The 13943-nt window shown below is 46.1% G+C and overlaps 1 long non-coding RNA gene across 2 annotated transcripts; it reads right to left on the bottom strand.

Moving 5' to 3' along the window:
- Window positions 1–5359: 5359 nt before the first annotated feature.
- Window positions 5360–7179, bottom strand: LOC307112913. 2 transcript variants are annotated; one of them, XR_013814765.1, is made up of 3 exons: window positions 7138–7179; window positions 6031–6283; window positions 5360–5822 (listed from the first exon to the last, which is right to left on the bottom strand). It is a non-coding gene; the product is annotated as an uncharacterized lncRNA (long non-coding RNA). The 2 variants fall into 2 exon arrangements; XR_013814766.1 differs by having other exon boundaries at window positions 7047–7142.
- Between the last annotated feature and the right edge of the window lie 6764 nt (window positions 7180–13943).

Raw genomic sequence — 13943 nt, 5'->3', positions numbered from 1 at the left:
TACACAGTAGCTGTAATTTTTGTGGCCTTTTAAAAAGTGAGAAACTCTAGTGTTCTCTTAGCAGAAGTCATTCAATATCCCGTTGGAGCCTGTGTGAGTCAGCGGGAGGCAGGGGGTTTGCCGTTGAGTCATACTGGGTGTTGACTAAAGACTTTATGGGCCTCTCTGTGCGCCTACCTGCCCCGCTCACCGTCCAGCTCTGCCCAACACTGCAGGGCAATTCTGTCCACATCCCTGTCAGATTCCATTTTTCACCAGAAGCTTCATTAGGAAACAGAGGCTGAGCATCCTTAGAGGCACTTTAAACATTGAAAATAATGAAGGAGCAGTCAGTGCAATTAACCAAGCCCTTGGCAGTAGGGTTTGAATAGTGAAGGAACTAATTATGTGCCCCGGGCACCCACACACTGCGTTTGCCACATCATCAGGCCACAATAAAGAGTGTCTCCAAGCTGTGCATCTCACAGGACAGGAGTGAGGCAGGAGTTCCCTTGGTGAATTCCTTCTCCATGAAGAAGACTGATTCTTGCAGGGCAGATAGCCTGCAATTGTTTACTCGCTGTCCAGTCCTCTCTTCCTCCAAAGAGAAACGAGATTTTGCTCAGACTGGCAATGTGCCAGATGAAAGAACATATTTCCAATTATAAATGGCCAATGCAATGTCAGCAGGAGTCAGTTGAGAAATCAGGAAACGCTGTCCTTCTATTTCTTTTTCATCTATCTAGAACATGGTGATGATAAACAGAGTTCCGACAGCCACATGATTACCATGAGGCAATCTTCTCTCTTCACAGAAGAGCGGAAAGATGGAAGGAGGCTGGATCCTGGTGACCATGAAGCCTCCATATTGCCATGGGACTCTCAGCCTCTAGACTTCATGTTCCACAACCGAATAAGGAATCTTGAATTATTTATTACAACTGTTGATTCAGATGTCTGTTTCCGGTCACAAGTCTAACTTGAACAGATACAACATACATGAGGTTTCTACCTCTCCCACACATCTTTCCAAGAGCCCCAAGAAAAGTTCAATGACTGACTGAAGCAATCATTTATCCACCGGCATTTACTTAATGTCCACTGTAGGCCCAACTCCATGGTTCACAAGGGGGAATGAAAAGGTGAGCATGCGTGGTTCCCGACCCTGGGAGCACACTTCCCTGTTCTCCGATTAGAAGGAGCTGCTCTTTGCCATGGAACTTGGGGTCTGTGTTAGAGCCGCCTTGCAACCGAGGAATTGGGTGAGCTGCCAGAAGGCAGAGAGCCTGCCTTGTTCATCTTGGTCTCTCCCACCGTCCCTGGCACAATGCCTCTCAGTGTTTATGGCAGAGGCAAATAAAAGTGGAGCCTTCAGCACAGCACAGCCTGTTTGGTTTTTAAAAAAAAACAAACAAAATATATTATTTATTTCAGAGAGGAAAGGAGAGGGAGAGAGAGATAGAAACATCAATGATGAGAAAGAATCGTTGATCAGCTGCCTCCTGCACGCCCCACCCTGGAGATGGAGCCTGCAATCTGGGCATATGCCCTGACTGGGAATTGAACCGTGACCTCCTGGTTCATAGGTCAACTCTTAACCACTGAGCCAAGCCAGCTGAGCCAGCCCAGCCTCTTTTAGCAACTGCCCACATCTGGCAGTCAGCATGTAAAGAACTGCCCACTTTGACTCAGGGTTCACTGACTCAAGGTTCGCTGATGATGCCCGTCTTTCCTCCAGCCACATGCTTTGGGTCTCAGGTGCTCATTCCATCCTCACATCCTCTTCAGGAAGAAGATGGGGCTTCCTTTCAGTTCTGATGCTGCCACTCCACCCTAGCCTTGCTTCAGGCATGACCTTGACTGCTCAGCCAGGTCCCAGCACCCTCAGACAAGGAGCATACCTCACATCCCCCGGCCTGGCCACATGGTGAAGAAGCCATCAAATCTGCCAGGTAGTGGCTCATTCTATCATTTGGCCTAGACATGGATAATCCCTAAGTATCAAGGGTTTCATCAGAGAGCAGCCAGTGGCCTCTGACAGTATATTTACTGAGGGTCCTGGTTAGCAATGGAATTGTGGGCTAAATACACCACTTGTCTACTCTTCAACGTGCCAGTTCCAAGCCAGTCATGACCGAGGCAGGCTATCTGCCAGGTCCTTACCTGGGCCAGCTGGTGGTGGTGGTGGTGGTGGTGGGGCCATCAGTCTTGCTGTCCAGGCCCAGATTATGTTGAATACCAGCTCCATCCCTTTCCACCTCTGCGATTTTAGATGAATTACTTAACCACACTAAGTGTCCATTTTCTCACCTGTAAAATGAGGATAACAGGTCGACCTTACAGAGTTGTTATAAAGATTAAAGGAGTTGATGCATAACCGCCCTTAGAGCATGGTGAACTCACAAGAAATGGCCATGGTCACCATCAGTATAAAACCTGGCATCACCTGTGGTTACAGCTGTCTCATAACTTGGTGAACATTAAATATCTTTAAGGCTCTAATATTGATCAAGAATCCCAGTTAGATTTTCTGTGTGTGTGGGGAGGGGGGGACGGGGGGGCGGGAGGCGGAAACTTTAAAAAAGACCTTTTCACTTATTTTCCTCAACTCTTCTCTCTGGCGATATTATTTGTCCTTTAGGTCATTCGAAAACAACCAAATGGCAATCCAGGCTCTCACTCAAACACCTTTGCCCTGAGCATCTTTACCACTCACCGCCCGACTGGGCCAACTTGCTGGGTACCCTCTTTTCTGAAGTTTACAGTAGAGGGTCAAGTTACCTGCCCGTTTTCTTCCCAGGATGCTCCCACCCGGGAACGGGTCTGAGGTGTGCAGAGGAGGCAGGCAGCCACATAAAAACACACGTGGGAATCAATGTGTAAATGTGTTTAGACTTTACTGGGGGAAACGGGGCTTTTGCCGCCGTCCAAGTTTAACAGAGATGGCTGCGCAGACCAAACAGTGGTGACTCGTTGACACCAAAACCCATTTGCAGCCCAAATTAGACACAACAAATCTGGGAAAGAATTTCTTAAAATCCAAACCTTGCAACCCACCCCTCTCCCCGGGCCGTGTTAGGCATGTGAAGTGAAGTGAATATTCATGCCAAGAGGAGGCGGGAGGCCAGAGAGGACTCCTCCTCAGGCTATCGGAGGAGGTGAAAACCACATTTGTTAAAGCAGAGTGCGCTTGGGGGTTGGGGCAGACGAGCTGGGAGGCTAGGAGTCAAGGCCCCGGTGCTGCCTCCCTGGATTCCCACTATGAAAAGCCACCAGACCCGAGGGCTGGGTCCCTGCCGATGCTCCTGAGAACAAACAAACACTCAGGGACTCCGAGTCCATGCAAAAGCCAGACAGGGACAGCAGCAGGCATGGTGGCCTGAGGCCAAAGAGCTGGGGGGCCTGTGGTGGACCCCAGATGTCAGGCCCTGCAGGAGAGGAGAACCTCCCCCCAGCCAAGGGGCGCTGTCTGTGAAACCCTGGCTGGCGGGTTACTATGGAGAAACGTAGGTCCAGTGTGGCCAGGACCTTCAGATGGTTGAAGAGCTGCTCTCAAGCTCCCGATTTTCAAATGTTGGCAGCGGTTCAACACATTGTGCAATGCTGTGTACAGACCGAAGCAAACAGATCTGCCGGCTGGATCCAGTCTGCAGGGCAGCCCCCTTCTGGATCCGTGGTGGGGGCTGATTTTTATCTCACCTCTGAAGCGCGGGGTGTCAGGGGGTGGCTGAGCGCCCACACCTATCCTCATTCACTCTCTGCCCAGATCGTCCCGGTGCTAAATGAATCCAGCCTGAGAACTCCGCAGCACTGGGACACGTGAAGCATCGAAATCCAAGTGCAGACCCACACAGAATGCCTTCCGGGGAGAAGGCTCAGAGAGGGCACTTTATTTTTATTATGTGTGTGTGTTGACCTGTCCCAGGAAGGCTGGCCGGGTTAAAACTGCAGGCGCAGCCGCAGTCACACACCCTCTGAAGCTCTTCCGACAGGCGCGACAGGCTTGGGAAGCAAAGCAGACATGGAGGGTGGTAAGTGACACACCCAAGACCACCCAGGGGGCTGAGGCAGCCTCCTTAGGGGCCAAGTTTACGTCCCTCCCCCTCCGCCTGTTAGTTTGAGGCCCTATTCCCAGGCCACCCTGGAATTTGGAATGTCCAGAGGACAGCTCTGTCCGCCTCCTTGGGGAGCGAGGTTTGGAGGGAAACGCATGGTGTGTGAGTGGGAAAAGTGGGGTCCCAGGCTTTCCCATGGGCAGGGCTCAGGGGAAACCCCTGTCCCCAGCAGCGGATCATGGTGGGCACCTCTAAAGTCATCACACTGACCCAGGAAAGACTGTCCATGGGACCCCAAATGTAGAACAGGCCAGCATGTCTGGGGGTGAGAACCGGCATCAGAAAACACTCAGGGCTCAAAAATCTCAAATTCCAGGCAAGCGGGTGCAGCAACCCAGCCAGCCAGGGCGTCTGACGGCCTCCCTCTTCTCTTCCTGCACAGCTGCCTTCGCTGTCGCTGCACATCTGGGGAAAGGGAAGAAGAGGAAGACAGGAGACAACACAACAGAAACCAAGGCCCGCTAGAGCCCCCGAGCCTGTGATTAAGGCCTAGAGGGCTGCCTGCTAATCACCACGGGGGAGCACTTCTCTGCCCACGCGCCCTGCTTCTCCAAAGCACCTCTCCCACCCACCAGCGCAGGAACGGCTCCCTGGGTTCCCCAGAGCTCAGACACCGGCTGCTCCGAAAGATCTGGGAGCCCGCGGAGCATTGTGGGTACTGGCATGCAAATGAGGAGCGCAACCCAGCATGTCCCACATTGCTTCAGAGGACCTGCATTTTTTATGGCTTCTCCGTGCTTTTTGATGTTTTCATTGTCTCCCAGCATAACTGATATGCATTCCTATTCTGACAACGAGGAGTTGTCGGGGTTGTGGTGTTTTTTTGTTTTTTGGGTTTTGATTTTTGTTTTTTTCCTGGAGCTGGTCTCCTCTACCTTAAAAACAAAACAAACCAACCCAAAAAACCAAGGAGGATTTTTAAAAAATCCACTGTAGCACACCGAGGTTTCTTTAAGAAGCGAAATATTTTAAGCAACTCAAGCCCAGATGCAACCAGGAAAAGAAAACATGTTGATTCTCTTAAATTCCTTGCAGGAAAACAAGGCCAGCTTGCCTACCTCACTTAAAGGGACAACTTCCAAAAGGAGGAGAGGGGGGGACAGTGAGGGGTTTAGTTTTTTTTGTTTTGTTTTTCCTTTTAATCTTTATTGTTGAAAGTATTACATATGTCCCCTGTTTCTCCCCATTGACCTCTTCTAGCCTGACCCCCACCCAGGTGAGTGGGGTTTTTTTATTTGATGGTGGTCAGTCATGAAGGACCCACTTTATTATGAAATACACCCTCCCCATCTGTTTGCACTTGCTCTTAATTAGCTTGGGGAAGTTCATTTAGCAAAAGTGAGAGACTTCATGGGTATCCCCTCCCCTGCACGTGCGCACACACACAGCTCCAAGGACTAAGTGAACTTTTAAGGGAACCTTTTGGTTTTACAGCCATTTGCCTTTAAAGGATCCAGAACGCCATCACCCACGCCAAATACCTCCGGTTCCGTGGTTTTTCTGGTTTGGCTGAGGGAAGGAATGAATGGCTGGACACATTTCAAGAAAGTCATTGGGAGAGGAACCCAGCCAACTGCCCCCATCCGTTCAACTCAGCTGATGGGCTGGATTAGAGAGGGCCTGTCCGAACCTGAACGTGACCTTCCAAGCAGCCCGGCTTCATTCCGATCTTACCCACGCAAAGAGAAAACAGAGGGACTCTTGCAAATGTGAACACAGCGGCAACATCTGCAAAAATGTGAACAAACCTTGCATGTTGCCCACCGTTCTCCTCATCGGAGGCCTAGCCGCTCATCATTCTAGCCTCCACATCCCTCCTTCATCCAAAGTTGGCATCATGTTTCCTTCAGCACCATTCCTGTGTGCCCGTCAGCCTTGGACAACTTGTCCACCAACATGGACAACCTTCCCACTCCCCAGGGCCCCAGCGCCACACCTGACGTGTCTTGGACAATGAGACGCAGTGGCTCTTTCTCCTCTGTCTTCGGATCGTCTTCCTCCCATGGTCCTCCACCTTTGCTGAAGTTCCCTCATAGCCTGGCGGGGGGGGGGGGGGGGGGAACTTCAGGTTCCAAGGCCAGAGGTGCTGAGTGGGGTCACCAAGCTCAGAACTGTGCCTCTGACAACTTCTATCTCCATCCCCAGCTCCTCGCAGCTTGCCTCGCACCAGTCAGCCTTCCAAGGTATTTCTGAATGGAAGAACACAGGTCTTCATTGCTCACCAGACACTTTCAGAAACTTTGCGTCTAATACCCAGTACAAGCCTAAGAGGTAGGTAATGCCATTTCCATTTCACAGATGAGAAAACTGAGGCTCCAAAAGGCTACAAGACTTGCCCAAAGTCCCCAACGGTTAAGTATCTGAAGTCCAGTGATCTCCCAGTGACACCCCGCTTCTCCAGTTTTAAGCCACTTCCACAAGCAATATTTCTGGGACCCTGTCAGATAGATATTGATAATAACCCTGTTTTACAAATGCAGCATTGAATAGCATATCCCTGCATTTCCGATGCACTTCTGTCCTCTTTTTCCAGAACCTTCCTTGGAAGACCACAACAACTGCAGTGATTTTAAAAAGGAGTCTGACCTCCCACAGCCTAAGCTCATGCGGGTGGAAGGGAGGTCAGGTAGGCACTTGAAGAAGCCATGTTAACATGCGCAATGAAAAAAAGCCTGCAGGGACTTCATTCACCAAACCACCCTCAAGACCGCAGGAATTTATGAGCCTGCTAAATATACCCAAATGAGTCTCCGGAAGTGTCTTAGGTAGTCAGGATCCAGCTCCGTAAAGCACATAACTACGTTTAAAATAGCAGTAAATGTTTCCACCCTGCCACTTTGTTTTTTATGACTGAATGTACCCCAGATAGAAATGTTGGCAGCCACCCCTTTAATAAAGCTTTTTATATTTAACGTATCAGGGTATAAATAGAAGCACAGTAGGCTCACATACCAGATCTTGGTCTATGTGCACTCAACTTCAGAGCCAGACAGTCCTGATTTGGTCCTGACAATAAAAATAGAGAGAGACACGGTGTTCTCACCTCACCTTGGGCTCCCAGCTCTGTGTCCTTCAGCAGGTCTGGAGCTCTCCCCCCAGAGCCCTGAGAGATCTCCCGGGGGTGGGAGGGGAGGAGAGAGAGGTCACATGGCTCAGCTTTTCAAATAATGCGAAGGAAGGAGGATTTCTTCCGAGAGGCTCCAGGAAGGCTCTAGGAAAACTCAACTGGCACAAATTAGCTTGGACAGAAAAAGAAAGAATATGCCTAACTCCACATAAAAGCTGTCCAAACGTCCCCCACCCAGACCCTCCCGCACCCTCCCAGCACTTAGATTTCAGGCTCTTGAAGAAATTGTATTTCTTTTGACATTTAATAATGTCTGTTGACGTGCAACACCCCTGCTAGGGATTTTCTTTTTTCTTTTCTTTTTTTATTAAATGATGTAAGTTCTGTAACTGATACCAGTTGTCATCAAACATCATAAAGCCAATCATGCCTCAAGTCATCAATATTTATTGTCCCTGGTCGGGAAGAGGCTGTTTTCAGTTTGGGGCAGATGGGTTTCATTTTTAAGTGGAATCGTTAAAGCAGACGCACCTAGTATGAAATATCAGACCAGCAAAGATCTGCGGACAAGGCGCAATTGAGATGTTCGTGCAGCTGAAAGAGAGGACGGGGAAAGAGAAGGCAATAGGGAAGAAGCGAGAAGGAGCGAGGAGAGGGGGCAGGCATAGACCACAGGGGTGTGGGGAGGTATGGGAGGGGAGGAATGGAGAGAGAAAAAGAAAAAAAAATAGTGCATGCTCATCAAATGTGTAGCATTCGCATGAATAAAAACATCTTTCCTCTTGAGGATTTCAAAACAGACTTGGGGAAGGGCAGACAGACACTGTGTTCTGGAAGGGCATGCTGGGGACTACAGCAAAAAAATAAGTTAGAGAAAATGTAAGTGAAGTACAAGAGCATGAGAGGAAGTAGAAGAGAGAATGTGAAAGACAAAGCAAAGGAAGTGCGAAAGTGTGAGAGAAAGTGCAAGACAAAGAACGGAGAATGAGAAAGAAAAAGAAAATGAGAGTGAAATTAACAGTGAAAGATGGAGAGAGGTGTAGAGAGAAGGTGAGAGATGGAATGAATGGGTGAGCAGGGTCAGGAGATTCAAGGGGGTCTGAGTCCCAGGTACCAGCCTGGGCACCAGGGCTGGACAGGGGACCGGGGGTGGGGCCAGCATCCTGGGGGCTTGGGTAGGCTTTGGCCAGGCCAGTCCCAACCAAGGCCAGCCAGGGGTTTGTGGGGTTCGTTCTTGGCACCTTCTCCTGTCTCACTTGTGCTCCTTCCCCTAGAAATTCTCATCTAATGGGCAGGCTTCTAGGGGGCTCTAGAATATTCTTCTCACAGGCTACCATCAGGAAAGGCTCTGGGTATCTTGTTCACACTGAGGCATAAATGCCTGATGAGGCCAATGGGACACTCTGGCTGGGCTCAGTTTTCCCTGTTCGGTGTTCAGTTCTGATGGCTAATTCCGAGACGCCTGTCAGCCAGGTAGGGGAAATGGTGGGAGATGTGAAGCGGCGGCCACAATGTCATCCCATCGCTAAGTCAATTCTGCCTCCTGAATGTTCTGTGGGGGACACACTCTGCAGACCCAGCGTTCTTTTTGTGGAGAAATAGATGGAGGAAGGAAGTGTGACTGAGCCTGAGGCCTGGATGGTCCAGGACAAACCTTGGGACCCGAGGCCTCTGCGTGGGACCCCAGTCCCGGGCTGCTGAAGAGAGGTACCAGAAAGCGAGACCTTGTCCTTCATCCTTGGGGTTCCATGGGAGTCTTGCCGAGCCCGGGGGCTGGAGGGGAGAGGGCAGGCACGGGTTCACAGACTCTGCCCACGCTGGCTTTGTGCTGACGTCAAAGTCAGAGGGAAGAAAAGGAGAAGGAAGGAAGAACCTTAACAAAGAGTTTCCAAAAAAGCTCCCGGTGAAAAAGAAATAGGTCAAACCTCAAAGCAGCCCAGCGCAGTCCTCCTAACGGTCCAGCCGCCACTTGCGTTTTGGCACTGCAGGCCTTCGTGTTTATGTAAGCTGTTCTGTGGGGTAGGCTGGGGCAGAAGGCCCTCCCACTCACGGATGAGGGTTCAGACACAGAGGGCCCCTACGCGGGGTCCCAGAGCATGGCAGAAGCATCAGAGGGGCCAGATCTGAGGATCTCACTCTTATCTGCCACCTTCCTTCCCTCCATCAGTAGGAGAATGAGAAGCGGGGGCAGGTGTAAGGTTCCAACACCCCATCACAGGCCTCTTTTTCCCCTGCCCCCTCCCCCACCCTCACCCCCTGCTCTCTCTCTCTCTCACATTCCTAAACGGAAAGACTCTGCTCTCCTGAATTTTCCCATTCAACCTGGGCAAGTGCCGACCGGTCTGTGCTGTTGGCCTCCAGGCAGCCATGGAGGTGACCTGGTAGCCCACCTACAGTTCCACCTTGTGAATTGGCTCCGTGCCATTCCTGCTCTAGCACCCAGCCAGCACCCCAGCTCACTGGGACACTCGGTCCTTGCATCTCCAGAGAATGCTACTCAGTGCTACCTGCTAGCGCAGGCCTGATGGGAAGGTTCTTGTTCCCCGACATCTTCTCCAACGTTTTGTCTCCTCTTTCTGACAAAATATTATGGGTCTAATATTTTCTAATTTTTGCCAGTCTCATTGCTGTTTTTATTTGCATTTTGCTAATTACTGATCAGGTTAAACCATTCTCCATACACTTATTGGCCATTTAGCTTCTTTTCTAGGAACTGTCCTTATCTCCCCATTAGACTGCATGTCTTCCTCTTGGTAGTTTGCCTTGTCTTATATTCTAGAGTTTGTTCCTCTGTTGGTTTTAGACAGCATTCATTAACTCCTCCCAATCTGCCCCCCATCAGTTAACTATGGCTCTAGTGGTGTTTGAACAAGTGTTTGTTTGTTTTAAATCCTCACCTGAGGGTATTTTTTCCATTGATTTTTAGAGAGAGTGGAAGAGAAGGAAGAGGGGGAGAGAGAGAGAGAGAGAGAGAAATATCGATGTGAGAGAGATACATAGATTCGTTGCCTTCCGCACGTGCCCTGACCCAGGCTGGGAATTGAGCCTGCAACTGAGGTACAAGCCCTTGACCAGAAATTGAGCCCAGGACCCTTCAGCCTGTGGGCTGATGCTCTAACCACTGAGCGAAGCAGCCAGGGCCAGGTATTTTTAATATGGTCAAGTTCAGCAATTTTTGCCATGGGGTTTATGCTTTTGGTGTCTTATTAAAGAAATCCTTACCACCCTAAGGTCAAAAAGATATTCTTTTACATATTCTTCTATTGAATATGTAGCATTTTTCTCTCACTTTTAGGTCTCTTTTGAGCTCACTTTTGAATGTGGTTTGAATTAGAGCCCTAACTTTATTCATCTTCATCCAGTGAGCCAGTTACCCCAACAGGATCTACTAAATAATTTATTTTCTCCTCCACTGAATCCTGATGCCTCTTTATCACAGATCCTGGGTCTCTTTCTAAACTTTTTTTATCCCACTTGTCTATTTGCCTGTTCCTGCACTAACTAGTAAAGTGCTATCTTTATTACCATGTCTCTATAGATTGTCTTGATAAGTAACAGGGCAATTTTCTTTCTTTAATCTTTTTAGTTTTCAAAATTATCTTAGCTATTTGTGATGCTTTACTTTTCTGAATCTTAGAATGTTTATACATGTCAAAAAAAAAAGAAATTTTATTGGAATTGATTAAATAGAATTTAAAGAATTAATGTGGGGTGGATGGACATCTAAGTTGTTCTATTCATAAACATGTTTATGTCTCGTTGTATGTAGGTGTATTTTATTAAAACTTTTTCTCTGTGAAGCTCATGTGTCAATCCCTAGATACTCCTGGTGATGAGGGTAGAGGCAGACTTTTATGAATTGTGACATGAGTTTGGTTATATTTTTCTAGTGGGTTATCACTGGTGTAGTGAAAACCCAACCCAATAACTTTTTTTTTTTTACTTTTTTGAACCTCAACTTTATTGACACAAAAATTTATAGACATTACGATGCACCCATTGTAATTTTAGGATCTAATGAGTTTTAACAAGTCTGTACACCATGTAACTGTCACCACAATCAAAATATAGAACAATTACATTCCCCCAAAAGTTCCCTCATGCTCATTTGTAATCAATCCTTATCCTTTTCATTTGCCCAAGGCAACCACTGATTTGCTTTTCAACACTATGGATTAAAATCGCCTCTTCTAGAATTTTTATTTTCTAATTTTTCTTTGATAGTACGTGGAAATAGAATTGAATTTGCATATTGACCTTGTATCATGACATATTGTCAAATTATTATATTAGTTCCAATTTCATATGTAGAGACTCTCAGGATTTTCTACATAATAAATTATCCAAATGAAGAGAATTTTACTTCTTCCTATTTAATCTTTATGCCTTCATGTAAAAAAATTTTCATGTGTTATTGCTAGGACCTCTAGTACTGTAACAAACAGACAGTGAGAGTAGACAACTCTGCCTATTTTCAGTGATAAGGAAGAAATTTTTGTCTTTCACCATTAAGTAGGATAGTAGCTGTAGGTACTTTTTGTAGATAAACTTTATCAGTTTGAGGAAGGTCTTTACTATTCCTAATTTGTTAAGAATTATCACAAATGGGTATTGAATTTAACCAAATGCCCATTCTGTACCTGTTGAGATGATCATATAAGATTTCTCCTTTATTCTATTAATAAGGTTAATTGTGTTTATTGAATTTTGATTTTTAACTACCCTTGCATTCCTTGGCTAAACCTTACTTAGTCACAATGTATCATCTGTTTTACACAGTATTGGCCTAGATCTACTAATATCTTGTTAATGATTTTGCATATATTCTATGAAGGATATTGGTCTGTAATTTTCTGTACTTGTCATGTCTTTTCCCCCCTTGTTTTGATATTCAGGTATTACTAGCTTCATAACGTGAGTTGGGAAGTATTCCCTCTTACTCTGATTTCTGAAAGAACTTGCTTAAGATTGATGTTTCTTCCTTGAATGTTTGATAGACTTCATGAGCAAAGCTGTCTGAGCCAGGGACATTTCTTTGTGGGAAGGCTTTTAATTACAAATTTATTTTGAAATTTGACAGGATATTCAGGTTTTCTCTTTCTTCTTGAGTCTTATTTTATAATTTGGGTTTTTGGGTAAGTTTCCATTTCATATTGGTTGTTAAATTTATTTGATAACATTGCTCATACTTATTACCCTTTTAATGTCTGCGGGATCCACAATGATGCTCCCCCATTCATAACTGGTATTGGCTATTGCTGTCTTCTCTCTGTTTTCTTGACCACTCTGACTAGGAATTTTCTGGTCTTACTGATTTTTCAAGAAACCAGCATTTCCTTTCGTTGATTTTTTTTTTCTATTTTTTTGTTTTCTAGTTCTTGGATTTCCATTCTTATATTTATTACTAGGGGCCCGATGCACGAAATTCATGCAAGAAGCTGGGCCCTCGCAGCCCCAACCGGCCCTCGCAGCCCCTCGCAGCCTCAACCGGCCCTCGCAGCCCCAGCTTCTTCCGGACGATTGTCCAGACGGTTGTTCTGCTGTTTGGTCTAATTAGCATATTAGCTCTTAATTATATAGGATTTTCTTCCTTCTACTAACTTTAGGTTTATTTTGCTCTTATTTTTCTAACATCTTATAGTGAAAGGTAAGATCACTATAGTGAAGGTCAGATCACTGATTTTTAACTTTTCTTCTTTTCTAATATGGGCATTTAAGGCTATAAATCTCCCTCTAAATACTAATTTGGACTGTATCCCACAACTTTTGTTTTTATTAAGTTAAAATCGTTTTTCTTTTTTTTTTTTGAACTAGCATAGAATTGGGCCTAGTCTGAATCTTTGTCTTTTAATTGGAGTGTTTAGCCATTTACATTATATGTAATTAACAATATGGCTGGGTTTGAATATGTTGCTTTGTTCTTTCTTTTCTTTTTCCCCATCTGTTATTCTTCTTTTTTTCTTTCACTTCCTGTGTTCTTGTGGATCAGTTGAGTATTATTTTACGTTACATTTAATCTCCACTAATCACTTTTTAACTATACCTCTTTGATTCTTTTGTGGCTACTCTAGATTTTACCATTTATACATTTAACTTACCACAGTTTATCTTTTTAACAATGATATACCACTTCACATAGAAAACCTTATGAGTGTATACTTTCACTAGAGGCCTGGTGCACAAAATTTGTGCACTGGAGGGGGGCCCTCAGCCCAGCCTGCACCCTCTCGCAGCCTGAGAGCCCTCAGGGGATGTCCCACTGACACAAAGGTGGGAGAGGTTCCCGCTACCACCATTACACTCACCAGCCGTTAGCCTGGCTTCTGGCTGAGTGGTGCTCCCCCTGTGGGAGCGCACTGACCACCAGGGGGCAGCTCCTGCATTGAGCATCTGTCCCCTGGTGGTCAGTGCACGTCATAGCAAGCAGTTGAGCAGCCTTAGCATATCATTAGCATATTATACTTTGATTGGTTGAATGGACGACCAGATGACTGGACACTTAGCCTATTAGGCTTTTATTACATAGGATTTACCCACTCCCAGTTTTTATACTATTTTCATGGTACATTTTATTTCTACATGTTGTTAATTTCTCATTAAATTATTATTTTGCTTTAAAAAGTCAAATATTTTATAAAGAAAATTTTAAAATGAGAAAAATGTCTTTTACATTTATGCACATATTTACCATTCTTCATTCCTCTGTGTAATACAAATTTTTATGTAATGTTTTCCTGCATGATTTCAACTTTTATTTTTCTGACAAAAATCTTATTTTCACC

Source organism: Cnephaeus nilssonii, assembly GCF_951640355.1.
Source record: "Cnephaeus nilssonii genome assembly, chromosome: 16".
Taxonomy (NCBI): domain Eukaryota; kingdom Metazoa; phylum Chordata; class Mammalia; order Chiroptera; family Vespertilionidae; genus Cnephaeus; species Cnephaeus nilssonii.
The sequence above is the reverse complement of the archived record's forward strand: the minus strand, read 5'-3'. Positions and strand labels throughout refer to the sequence as shown.